Source organism: Sturnira hondurensis, unplaced genomic scaffold (genome assembly GCF_014824575.4).
Source record: "Sturnira hondurensis isolate 20B ecotype Veracruz unplaced genomic scaffold, ASM1482457v3 Scaffold0006799, whole genome shotgun sequence".
Lineage (NCBI taxonomy): Eukaryota > Metazoa > Chordata > Mammalia > Chiroptera > Phyllostomidae > Sturnira > Sturnira hondurensis.
Window position 1 is genome coordinate 313,865 of NW_028079430.1, and position 8,842 is coordinate 322,706.

Here is an 8,842-nt window from a genome sequence, read left to right on the forward strand (position 1 = left end):
GACGCCAGCCGCACCGAAGGAGGTGGGCCCCACCCAGCGCCCGCCTCCGCATGCATGCTCTCCAGTCCAGGATTCTTGTCCAGAACCCCCCATCCCAGATCCCTACCCCCTCCTAGAGAGGAATTAACCATCAGGTGCCAGACAGGGAATAATAGTGCTCTCATCCCAAGTATGCACAGAGGTTTTACAAAACATTTTGAAGGGCTCTCAGAAGCCAGAGCCCACCTCACATCACCTGTAACTGCTGGCTGTCACTGGTTGCTCATAAGAGCCCTCATCGCTGTCCCTTCCCTCAGGTCTCGGTCAGACTGAGCGGAAAAGGGCCTTTCTCAACACCCCACCTGCCTGGGTAGGCACAGTGTGGTCTGGAGCCCCTCCCCTCATCAAGCTGTGGTCTAGCCAGGCTGCCCTTGGGGTCCCACCGCTGGGCAGAATAAGCCCAGCACCAGCTGGACACCACCTGGGTGTTTCAGGGGCAGGGGAGTGGGGAGTGTCAGGGCAGAATGCCAGCTGGGATGCACGCGCTAACATTGCCAGGCTGCGCCCAGAGAGGATGAAACGTGTCGAGTCACAAGGTCGGCTGGGGGTGAAGGCAAGCTGTAGCACAAGCTTCCTGGGTCCTGGGTGCTTTTCACTGCCCAACAGGGCCTTCTGTCTGGAGAGATGACCTCTTGCACAGGGCTGCTGAGTCCCTTCACCTGCAGGCCCTCGGACTGGGGTGTGAGGCTTCCAGAGGTTCTAGGGGAGGAGGTCCCAGTGTGAAAGCCGACTGGGAAGGAGAGCTGGGCAAGGGTGCTCCAGGAGGGGTCCCCTCTCTCATACCCCAACTAGAGCCCCCATCCAGGGACTGCGGGGCCAACTGGGTAAGCAGCCAGGGGCTGGTTGTCATCAGGGCTGGTGTGGGGACAAGGCCAGGACTTTATAGTCCAGCCCCACTACCCTCTGGCTATGTGACCTTGGTCAAATTCCACTCCACAGCCTGAATTTCCCTTTTGTAAAATGAAGGGTTGGATAAGGTTAATGGTTTTCAAAAGTATATTTACCAGTAGAAACTGCACCCCCCCCCAACCAAAATTAAATATGAAGTAGAAGCCTCAGATATAAAACTGACATAGGTAGTGTTGCCGGGCCAAAGAGGGGGTCAGGGAGTTGCCCCAACCCCACTGCTCCCCCAACCGAGAAATCCCTGGGCCACCGTGTGGAGCCCAAGAGTCTGGAGGAACACGGTGTGAGAGCATGGGACCAGACACTCCTTTCCAACACTGTACTCTGGTTGCCACAAGGTCACTCTCTGTGGGTCACGGCAGAGGAGCTATGAATCCCCTCGCTGGGGCCCCTGGCCCAAGGAACATCCATGTGACCACACAGTAATGCCAAGAATGAGAAACTAGCTTTTTTCTTTCTCCCCAGGGGAAAGAAGAGGAGGTGGGCCTTGGGGACAGCAGGAGGGATTAGGGTTAGACTACATTCCTGGTAATGGTGACGAACAAGGAGAAGGAAGTGGGAGGAGCACCCATGGCTCAGGGAATGCCCTCTGCTTTACCCAAGATGAGCTTTCTTCTTCTAGTCAAGGCCAAGGGCAGCTCCAGGGACAGAAAGGTGGCTTCACCTCTCTGGACTTCCTTTGACTTTGTGTTTGGGAGGATCTAGGGACTGCGTGGGCATTTTGCTCTTCGCCTAATAGCCATGTGGCGTGGAGAATGCTCGGAAATTATACCATCTGTTAATTATCCTTTGAATCCTGGCTGGGTAATGAGACTCTCGTTTTTGCTGGAGGCTCAAGCCAACACAAAAAAACTGCAGCTCTACGTTCATCTCTCTTTTTGTGCAAAAATGAGCTTCTGGGTGGGAGAGAGCGGCAGCCTTGGCTCTGCATCATGGGACATTGTTCTGGAGCCTCACACCGAGGAAGGGGTTGCCATGGAAGGCCCTGGGCAGGAAAGGCCCCTCCAGGTGAGCCGCCTTCCTGTCTAAGAGCAGACAGGTTGGAGGATGCAAGAAGCCTCTCCCTTCGTCTCCAAGCACACTTGGCAAACAGTCCTTAATCCTTTCCACGCCCTGTCCCCAGGGGCTCAGGACAGATGCCTTCCCAGTCCACTCTCACCTGCTCAGCTACTTCCACTTCTTAAAAGCAAAAGGGAAACTTCCAAGTCTTCTCTGCAGCACAATCTCAAACTAGGGCTTGCCCTCATGGTGCCCTCCCTGACCCCCAGGGGAAGGGCTCCTACTTCTGGGAACTTTCCAGTTGTAAGGAGCTTTCCGACCTTCCTCCTACGTGGGAGAAAACCAAGGTGCAGCAAGATCCTGGAGTCTGTTCGAAGGGAATTTACTGCTGCACTTGACAGCAAGAGGCTCTGGAAGGAAAGTCACCTGTGCTGATAGTCCCCAGCTTTCACAGGACTTGACACTCTTGCTGCTTCCTGAGGGACCCCAGGCATACATAGGATACAATTTGCATACGGCTGGCTCTCAGCTGAATGGGGTAGCATGGGGGAAGAGCTCCAGGAGCAACTGAGACAGAAAAGGCTAAAGGAATTCAGAAGAGAGAGCACTGAGGGCAGGGGAGATCCTGCTGGGCTTCCAGGGGGAGGTGAGACTTGGGTTGCCTCTTGAAGAATCAGAAACTGCATTTATGGCCAAGGGGAATTCATGGACAAACCCACTTAACTTACAGTTAAGGGTCTGGTCCAAGGTCACACAGCTGGTAGATGGCAGACCTGGAATCCCAACCCAGGCAGTCTGGCTGCAGAGTGCATGCTTTTCTGAGTGAAATGTGTGAAATGAGTGAAATGTGAGCGTCTCCTTGGCCAAAGCCAAGATTGAAGGGGGTGTGTAGTGGCCAGCACAATGGAGGGGAAGACAGGGCCACATTGGGAAGAACCAGGTGACCCCTGTCACTGGTGGAGACTTGTGGGCTGAAATTCTGGGACCAGTGGACTGCTCGGAAGGATGGGGTGTAGGTGGCTGCTGATGGGAAAGGTCATAGTGACCTTCGGTGGGCAGGCAGGGCACTTTCTCTGGCGGGAGACTGAGGTTGGGGGGAGGTCCTGGAGCCTGATCCTGTTCCCGGGGCTCAGTGTTGCTTTAAAATAGACACGGAGATGGGGATGGGGGCGGAGCCCAGCCAGGTGGAGCTCCAGATACTGTGGCTCTGGGACTAGGGGTGGGATGGGATGGAAGGTGACCAGGAACCAGTAGCCACGGGCAGGCTTTGCATGCCCAGTCCACTCGCCCACCACCCACTTTTCTTTACAACTGGAAGGGGTGCCCCTTGAGGGTGGGCACTGTCCTTTCTCAGCGTGCCCCCATTCCATGCCTATCACAGAGAAGGCACTCAGAGTCACGTGGATTCTTCATGTGGTTGCTTCCTCTCCAAATCAGTCCCTGCTCAACAGCCAAAATTATCTTTTTTTTATAAATTAATAAACATGTTTTAGATTTTTAAAAAATCTTACCCCGTTTTTTTTTTAATTTTAGAAAATGTCTAGATTCAGAAAAATTGCCCAAAGGGTATGATGCACCCCCAGCAGCCTTCCACCTAAATCCAGTCATTGTTCACACTGTGTGTCCCCCACAATTTGTGGAGAACGAAGGAAAGGGAGGTGCAAAGCCCCCTCAGCCCTCTGCCCCTCAGTGTGAAGCTGCTAAGAGTCAGAATCAGACCTTCTCCCACATCCCGGAAGACTCCGGCCACACCTCAAACACACACCAGGACTTCTGGTATCTTCTATTCAAATTCCTCACTGGCCGCCAAAGGACTTGGATATCTGCTACTTTCAAACCAGAAATGTACACACTGCATTTGGTCACGTGTCACTTGCGTTTCCTCCCGCCCTCCCTGCCTCCACCTTCTCCCTCCCTCTCTGCCTCTTTCTTTCTTTTGATATTGGATATGGACAGTTTTCTTGCCGAATGTGCCCCACCGGGATTTCTCGGACTAAAGGGTCCCTCAGGGTGTCCTTCAGAGAGGAATACCGTAAAGTCGGAATCCAAGTGTGTTGCCCCCTTCCTGAAAACCTTGCGCCGGGCTTCTCTTTGCGTCTTGAATAAAAGCCAACTTCCTCATACTGGTCCACAAAGCCCAGTGTGAAGGGGCCCAGCCTCTTCTTATTCCTCCCCCTTCACTCTGTTCTGGGCATCCTGGCTTCCTTCCAGCTGTGGAATTTGGCAGTCTTAAATGTTCCCTTCTTTGTGGCAGGTATAGTAATTTGTAATTACATAAAATATTTACTTGTTCATTTACATGGTTAACATCTAGCAAAGCGGTAAGGTCCAGGGACAGGGTCGACACGTGTGCCTTGGAATCCGAGCACCTGCATGGTCCCCAACATCGGTGGCACTCAGTAAATATTGGTCAAGCAGATGGATGGATAGAGAGACAGATGGATGCCATAGTGGAGTGACCAGGTGTCCCTCCATCCCTGGAGCCACTGTCTGGAAGGCCAGTTGGGTCTAGAAGAGGCTCCTCTGTGGAGAGCCCTGCATTCATCCACTTCAATCACAGAACTGCATTCCCAGCGCCGGCTGCAGCCAGGAGACAGAGGCCCGCCATCCCAGCCAAGTCACACGGATTTCCTCTAAGGCTCATTAAAAGATGGCATTGGATGCCTTAATCCAGTGATAGTTTCAACCCACAGTGCCAGCGCTGTTTGCCAGAGGTGGCTCGACAGGCTAGCCTTCCATACTAAATACAGTCCGTGTAAGATTCTGCTGAGATAATTTTTGGCTCCTGAGCAGCAAACCCTGAAGCAACACCTTCAATAACTTAGTTGTTCAGTTTACCAGAGCAGGCCAAGCGGGCAGAGCCATAGTAGCTGTACCCTGGGCGCCGGGTGATGTGCGAGAGGGACCCACGTGACATGCCTCCAGCTCTGGCCTCAAGGAGCATCCAGTCTAGTGTGGACCGAGACGAATGTGCTGGCAGAGGTGTATCCATTCGTGTTTCTGTCTGGGGTGGGGGCGGGTTGGGAGAGGAGGTGGCATTTGAACTCCCGGAAGGGGAAGGAGGAATTCTGCAGACAAGTGGCACTGAACAACACCCGCAAATCCGGAGGGAGAGGTGTGTGTGCCGCCCTGCGGGTTGGCGCTCAGAGCTTGGGGTGGGGGCAGGCAGAGCAGAAGGGCATGTTTATCTGGGCCGTGGCCGCAGTTGGATGGCTCCGGATTTTACGTGAGAAGTTGGGGGAGCCATCAGGAGAACTGGGTGGGTGGGGGGGAGGCGGGATCACGGCTGTAGCATCTGCAGCCCCTGGCACAGTGAGTAGTGGCGGAGGTTGGGGGTGGTAGGCAGGTCTGCGGGAGGTGGTGGCAGCAGTGGGGTGGGGGGCAGGCTGCTGAAGAGGTGGGTCTGAGTGATGAAGAATTCAGTAGACTGTGGGAGGCTGGCCCCTGGGGATGAGGAGGGGGTGGCCCAGGCTGACTCCTGGGAGTTCGTTATGGGTACCCGAATAACCAGAGGAGGGTGGATCCGTTAAGAAGTTAGACTTGGACTTTGGGGTTTTCCATCCAGGTGGTGAAGAGGCTCACTGTGTATTTGGGAGGGGGAGGGTCTGGAGCCCGAGAAGCGTGACTGCCTGAGATGGTGGATTTGGGATCAGAGGTAGAGAGCAGGCAGGAAAAGAGAGAGCGTAGGGAGAGCGCCCATGGAACGGGGCAGTTAGGGGCAGGTGCTAAACTCCTCATCCTGCTGGCTTCTTTAGCCTCCCCTCCCCCTCCCATTCACTCTGCACCCAGTACTCAGGCCTTCTTCCTGCTCTCTCTGTCTGGAACATTCCGCCTGCCCTCGGAGCAGGTGGGGCCCCAAATGTCAAGGAGGCAGCAGAACCTAGAAGTGTCCACTGTTTGTCTTGGAGGGAAAGGAGCCAGAGTGGACCCGCCTCACCAGCCCGAGGAGGGCAGCAGGAAGCTGGCTTTAAGGTGGGGGTGGGGGGTGAGCAGGTGGGTGCGTTGAGGGGAAGGAGTGGGGAGAGAGTGACAGAAGAACTAGCTGAAGAGCAAGGTCCCAGGGACACCCGAGGGAGGGCGGTGAGATCCAGGGCACAAGCAGACCAGGGCTGGCTTGGGGGGGAAGAGTAGAAATAAATTTTTTTTTCTGAGAAAATGGAAGGAGTAAAGGATTGAATGCCATTCTAAATGGATGCCACGTTCTTTTCTTTCTTTGGGATTAAACAACCAATCTCCCCGGAGGGTCAGACCATCTTATTTGCAATTTACACCTCCAGGAAAATAATTTTCCAGGCCAGTTCTGACAGCAAGCTTGGGGGGTGGCGGGGTGGGAAGCTCCAGTCCCCATGGAGGGACCCCGACGGCTCTCCTAAATGCAGGGCTTCTCAGCCAACCAATCACAGCAGCGAAAGGGGAACTTCCCTTCCAGAAAGAGGGGCTATCTCAGAGTCAGAGCTCCCCGGGATCCCCTACCTCTGTCCGGCAGGTCCAGAGACCTAGAGGATGGGCCCTGGCAGGGGACAGGGTTGCTCTCTGGGTCCCCTTTTCCGCAGGTTGCTGGGGAGCTCAGTCCTGGGTTTCTGCAATAGGAACCTGCCTGCAGCACCCCCGCCCCATGGGGGGGGGGCTCTTAAAAGGGCAACGTCAGAGGCTGAGGTGTCAGCTCCACCACACTACCACCCCCACCTGGGGATGTAGGGTTGTGCCCCTCCTCTCTTTGTGTATCTGGGAGGAGCTCTGGGGGTACCCCATGCTGGGAGGTGAAGGTGGGAGAGTAGGCAGGCCCCTCTCTTGGCACAGGCTCTGACATGCAGCACATTTCTCTGGGGCCCATCCCAGCTCTACCCACCAGGCTCTTCCTGGGAGTTCAGCCAGAGAGGTTTGGGGTGGGAGGACGGAAGCTGGCTGGGGACCCCAGGTAAACCAGGAAAGCTCCAGGGAAGGAAAAGTGCACAGGTCACAGGGAAAATGCCCAGGAGTAATTTCAAGTGAGCGCAGCCAGGCTCCTTGGGCTTCCACTGGGTCCCCACACAGTTGCCCTCATCAGAATTTCTTTCTCCAAGCCTGGCTCCCGATTGTCTATCTCTTGGGAGAGAAGACTGGTGTCTTCTCTCTTGCCTGCAGCACCCAGACCTGCATCCTGGGCCTTGAATTCCTGGGTGTGGGAACCAAGGGTTGTTCAGGGACCCAGGGCTCTGACTCACTCCACTCAGCCTGGGGGTGGGGGTTGTTTGCTGAGGTAACTTGGGCAGCTGTGGTTGGAGATGGGGCAGGTCAAGGTGCCAGGGATGAGGGCATCAGCCGTGGGCTGGCGGGCAACTGCCAGGGTGGAGTCAAGGTTATCTGGTCTCGGTCCCAAGTGCTCAGCTTCCAGGCCGGCCAGCCATCCCTAAATGAGGCTTGCACCAGCCCATCCCTCCGATGCAGGGAGGTACAGAGTCAGGGTTTCAGCTCACTCTGGAGAAAGGCAGGCCACACCTTTCCCAGTGACTGAGGTCTGACAGCGAGGGCTGTGTCCCATTCTTTCTGTACTCCCTGTCCTTAATGGTGCCTGAGGTAGCGCTCAGTATAGTGTGTGCCCAGGTGCTCCCTGGCTGAGTTCCAGCGCATACCCTGCAGGGAGAGACCTCAGCTACAGGGGCATCCTTTCCTTCACGACCACCCCTTTCTCCTCTGGCTCCCAGAAGAGGGGACAGACTTCCTACTAACAGACTAGTGGGTCCACACAGCAGCCCTATGCTGAGCCTCCATGCACTCCTTTTCTCTAGGCAGGCTCCCAGGCCAGTCAACACCCCGACCTAGCTGCAGGGCGGGTAGAAGGTTGGCATGAAGCTGGGCTGCCTACAGCATGGGCAGGAGGCTGTCTGCATAAAGCGGCAGGGAGTTCCAGGTGCAGCCGGCTCCAGAAAACAAGTCAGGTGAGAAGGTAGTCAGCCAGTGCTCCAAGAGCAGAGGAGGCAGCTGCAGTGACCCGTATGGCTACAGGAGGGTGCTCAAGGCCATCTCGGTGTCTAACTCCAAAGCCCAAGGGGCCCTCGGTGGCCAGCACGCCCTGTGATCAGACAGCTGGGGCTACAGGTATGCACATTTCTGGTCCTTCTAAGTGGGAGCAACTTGCTCTTTTGTCCTTTGGCTCGGGTTCTGTCATCCCAGAGCTGGGGGCAGCCGCACTCCAGCCGAGGTGGGCTGGCGGAGCCTGCCTGTGGCAAGACAGCCACTGCGGTCACCCTTTTGGGTGCCCCAGTTTGGACAGCGTTTCCAGCAGCAAGATTAATAGGATCGGCCCCAGGTTCCCAGTGGAAAACCAAACACGTGGCAGCTTTCTGGGGTGCCAAGCTCCAGCAGGACCAGCAAAGCTGCTGGCTAGGGACCAAGGAAGCTGACACGACATGAAGGCTCCTAAGTGATAGGCCAGTTCAGAATCCTCCTCTCATCCTCCCAAAGAAACACAAGCATAAGACGCCCAGCTTCTGCCTGGCCATGTCTCGGCTCCCTCACCTGCCCTGTGCTCTGTCTTCCACATGAAGGAGGGGGTATAATCACGTCCCCACCTTCGCTTCTGGGACCGTCACAAAGATAAAAGAGATCATCTATAGGGAAGTATTTCAGGCTTCTAGGAGAGAAGCACTCAACTAACAAGAGGGGTTATTAAAGTGAAGTGCTTGGAGGTGGCAGATGAAAGTCAGCAGGCAAATAAAGAGCCTAAACATCACCCTCCCCAGAGTAAGGGCCAACCGGCTACGGGGCCACAGTGGGATCTCCAGAGAAGGGATGCGACCGCCCCTCACCCCCATCCTGCGGGCTCGCTCCATCCTTCGGAGTTGCAGCAACACGCTGCTGTGCACTTGGCCTCCCATTTGGGAGTGACTGGAAAGAGAAGCAGCTGCTAGTGAGGCCC